The sequence below is a fragment of the Limanda limanda genome, chromosome 16 (genome assembly GCF_963576545.1).
Source record: "Limanda limanda chromosome 16, fLimLim1.1, whole genome shotgun sequence".
NCBI classification, from domain to species: Eukaryota; Metazoa; Chordata; class Actinopteri; order Pleuronectiformes; family Pleuronectidae; genus Limanda; species Limanda limanda.
In genome coordinates this window covers 1,335,911-1,340,910 of record NC_083651.1, presented here as the reverse complement: position 1 = coordinate 1,340,910, position 5,000 = coordinate 1,335,911, and positions in this window count along the sequence as shown.

Sequence of the window (5,000 nt, the reverse complement as noted above, 5' to 3'; positions counted from 1 at the left end):
GAAACCATCTTGTTTTGTCCAGGGAACGTTGATTAACAACATGGAGTGAGTTGTGAGAGGAAACGCTCCAGACCAGGTGGGCGTGTCCACAGGGCTGGCCAACAAACTGGGGACCAGATCAGAAGGAACTATGAAGAGGGTGCTGGACCACTGGAAGACAAGACTCACAGGTCAAGACATCTTGCTTTTAAACTCCTTTAAAGATGGGTCCATTTCCCCCAATGTGGAGGACCCTTTCCCCGCCTCTTTCCTGGCTCTGGATTTAAAGGAATGTTCTGGACCTCTGATACAGCCGGCTCGCCCGGTCTCCCTGGAGGGAGCTTCCAGGATAACTCTATACCGACTGTTGGTAAAAACACTAAACATTAAAAAACTGGACGGACGGAGAGACACTCCTTGGAGGAGCTACTTTGCTGGAGCCCAGGAAACCGGACCTGAGTGGAGGTCGTTGTATAAACCTCCACTGAGCAAGAGACACGGAGACCTCCAGTGGAGGTTGCTCCACGGCATCCTGGCGGTGAACACTTTCTTATCAATAATCAAGAACACAGTGGAAGACAAATGCCCATTTTGTGGTGTAAAGGAAACTCTCCTTCACTGTTTTTATGAGTGTCACCGTCTCTCTGGTTTGTTTCTGTTTTTACAAGTTGTTTTTACCAGTTTTAAAGAGGTTTTCAACAAGCAGGGTTTTATTTATGGTTTTAAATACACTCGCCAACAAAAACACAAGAGCCAGCTTTTAACCTTTGTTTTAGGGCAGGCTAAGATGGCCGTGTATATAACCAGGAAGAGGAAGGTAGAGCAAGACGTCCACATTGAGTCGGTCCCTGTCTGTGTCAACATGATTAAATCCAGAATATTGGTTGATTTCAGTTTTTATAAAGCAGCAGGTGACCTGGACTCTTTTAACGATCTGTGGTGTTTTCAAGATGTTTTATGTTCTGTGACAAATCAAGAACTTGTTTATGCTGATTATCTTGTGTGATTCTTTTATTTATTTATTTTTATTTATTTATGAACTTATATGAAAAGTTCTTGTTAGAGAAGAGATACAAGGTGTTAAAGGCACAGAAGGTGGAGCTGCAGGAGAAGCTGTGGTGGGCGGAGAAGGACATGACGGGGCTGAGAGAGGAGGTGCAGAGGGAGAGGAGGAGGAGGGAGGAGGAGGTGCAGGAAGAGCTGTTAGGACTAACCCAGCAGACCGTGGAGGTGGCAAACCTCTACCTGAGCTCCATGCAGAGTCAGGTACAGTCCTGATGAAGAGGAGAATCCTCCTGAAGGTGGCGCTGCAGCACAGCTCATGTCTCCTCTCTGCTTCAGGTGGGTGAGATACGTGACCTGGTAAAGAAGGCGAAGGAGATGACGGATCTCTTCTCTGCTGAAGGAGGAGGTGAAGAAACTGAGGTGAAAGAAAAGTTGAGTTGCTGCTGATGGTCAACGTCTCATCACATTTACAACAACTAAATAAAAAAGATTAAATTTCTGTGCATGTGCGTTTCACAAAGCAAACTCACAGACAGAAACACACACGAATCAAATGACTCCAAAACATATAATAAAAATAATAATATATTTTTGCCACAAAGTTCAGATATGCAGTATTTAGCTTTCTGCACACCAGCGCCATCTGGTGGGGCAGTGCCCCTTATGTAGAAACGCCACTGGTTAGATGAAGCTTCATGAAGCATTGAAGCTTTCCACCAAATTGGTTCACTCGTGGGCTGAAGCTTCATGGTGCTTAATTTGCTCCACTGCGCCATCAAGTGGACAATAAATGTCAGGCAGCGCTCTATATACAGGTGCATCTCAATAAATTAGAATATCATGGAAAAGTTCGTTTATTTCGATAATTCAATTCAAAAAGGGAAACTCATATATTATATAGATTAATTACACAAATAATTAAATGTTGAAAGCGTTTATGTCTTTACATGTTGATGAATATGGCTTACAGCTGATGAAAACCCCAAATTCAGTATCTCAGAAAATTAGACTATTACATAAGACCAATAAAACATAGGACAGGCAGTTTCTTTTTTTTGTGCAAACAAACGCAATATAACAATATAAAGTCCCAAGTCCACACAATGTGAGGGGGGGGGGGGGATCCATGGCAGCCGGCTCGCAAGGCTTTGATCGTCACCACCTACGTCATCAACACAAGCCTCGACACACGCTGCGAAGCTTCCACACGAAAGGACGCATCACTAGCTGCAGTGAGTTCATCCCACCTGCAGGTGTCGCTGTGTGCAGTGGAACCGGAAGTTCTCGGTGTCTCCGGGGTCAAAGGTGACGACTTGTGAAAATTGACACTCACTATGGCGACAGTAAAACTAAGTAAATCTATGTGATGGAAATTCCTCTTGTGATTTGAAATAAGGAAATTCTCAGACTGGAGTTGCCTTTGAGACATTTTAATAGTAAGCTCTGCAGAAGTTACACAACAAGCACGGGAGCTCAGAGTGGAACTGGCCCCAAGTTCACAAAAGCCAGAAGTTGTAGAAAGAGGCGTTTCACAAAACATAACATGAGAAAAAGACATGAAATCCTCATCTGTGTCTATCTGCTGTGTCCGTCCGCTGAATCAGTTGGAAGAAAACATCACCGAATAAGGGCAGGAAGAGGAAGGAGGGCTCCTCCAGGAAACACATACATGATCATTTTAATATTAATGATTCATTAAATGGAGTTAAAAGCCTGCCCGTTGCAAATATGATGATCAATACTGCTGTGGAAAATGGATTTGTCCACTATAGACCTAATGTCACAGTTCACCAGGAAGGAAAAGGCCCATTAAAAGTTATAATTAGCTGGTCATGTTTGGAGAAATGAGGAATTTGGTAACACATAGCGACCTCTGCTGGTCACTATTTCAATACATATATTTAATCAAGCTACTTATGTGTGCTGCTCAAGATATTTTATGTCAAAAAGAACATAAGTCATTCATTTATGTTGCAAATACATAGATTTATTGATGCATTCATTAATTTACAAGTTTTTGTATATCTACTTTATCTTAACAAACTATTTTCTATAAAAGAAGGATTGCATGAAACCAAAAGCAGTCAATTTTTTGTAATTTTGCATTTTATTCTGACCACAAAAAACGAAAGACGGTTATTTTTCTAACGATAATATAATATCCCTCCCAGCATCATTACATTAGGAAACATCCAGCTGAATCAGTTGTGAAGACAAATACTCACACACACAAGTTGTGTGGTGAGAGCTAAGAGCTGAAATCTCATTCACAAGGAGAATGAGTGAAGGAGTCAAAACCAGACAGAGTCCAAATGATCCAAAGTGTCAGTTTGTGTTGAAGAACCATCACAGAGCAGATTAATGAAGTAATAACACACAAGTACATCACAAGACATTTCTAGTTTCTTTCACTGTAAAGAAACAATAGACAGAATCATCCAAATATTCATGAATGCATTAATGTTATAAGAATCACTATTGACACAATAACTGTTTTTCTAATGCCAGGATGTGTTCTCTCTCTTTCACTCAAGGTAGAGGAAGGAGGACTCTTCCAGGAAACACACACACACACACATTAATGATCACATTTCCACACACTTAATATAGGTTAAAAAAAAATCATTCCAGTAAGGGCGCATGCATTACATTTCTTTATGCTGGATATATGGTGCTGTCTGGTAAAAGTGTACAGTTGCAACCAGGAATCTGTTTTGTAAAAGCTTGCCCTGTGCTGTGGGTCTTTGTGATTCCCTTAGTATAAGACATACTCAGCTGTAATGTTATAAACCTGCCTAGCAACTCATTACATGTTCCTTCCGATGGAGACTCTCCCTGTGTCTGGTGTTAGTTAGACATTCTTGCCGGGCTGCATACAGTTCCTGATGCTCTTTACACACAGACGCACAGTTTAAGCATATAATCAAACAAAGGCTAGTTTTTCTACATCATTCATAGTTATGGTTTAACTGCGTACAGTGATAGAGGTGTGTACACGTGCAGACATGAAACTTTAGCGCATGCAATAAAAGTGAAAGTCACATTTTTAAAGCTCAGTTTTTGTTTTCTTGTCGGAACCTTTCTCCTCCTCGTGGAAAACTTTCCCATCAGCCTGTTTTTTCCACCTCAAGGTGACGCCACTCAGTCCGTTCTCCTTCAATCTGTCCTGGAGCTGAAAAACAGAAATGGCAGCTATTTGAAATACTTTTAACAGATTCCTTTGCTCTCTAATACAAAGAGTTATGTGTTTTTAGTCAATTCAATTCTATTTATATAGCGTGTAAATCATAATAGACATCATCTCTAGGAACTTTACATAGAAAGTCAAGACTTTCAAATGTATAGAGAAACCCAACCGTTCCCACAATGAGCAGCACTTTGGAGACTGTGGAGAAAAAACTCATAAACTGGAAGAAACCTCTAGAGCCAGACTCAAGGTGGGCAAGAAGGAGAGGGGGGGTGTAAAAGAGGAAGAGAAGAGAGAGAGATAGTGGGAGGAGAGGAGGCTGGAAAAGAGGGGATGGAAGAGGAAGACAGGGGGCGAGAGAATAGAGAGCGACAAACAAGAGAGATCATTATTAATGGAATGATGTTATTAATAACAGCACTAATAATTCATCATATCAAAATAATAATAATAATGATAATAATAATTAAAAGGAGAAGATGTAGTATAATAATTGTTGTTTGTCTGAATCCTGCAGCTCCGGACAGCATCAGGTCCCAAAGTAACATTTTCTTTTGAGGTATTTTTGGTCTTTATCAGAAAGATAATATTTACATGGACACTGCTCTTTCGTGGCAGGAGCTGTAACTGCTCAGCTACCAAGATATTTGTCTGCTGGAATGTTTGTATTTTGTGATCGTCACATAGCAATCATGCCAAAATCAGGATTCATCTTTCCTGGTCTCAAATACAAAACTGCAGATCTACATGAGCATTTCCTGGAAGAATAATCTGTCAACAGGATTATAACTCTTCTTTCTTCTGGCTGCTTTGCATTGTAGAACATCTG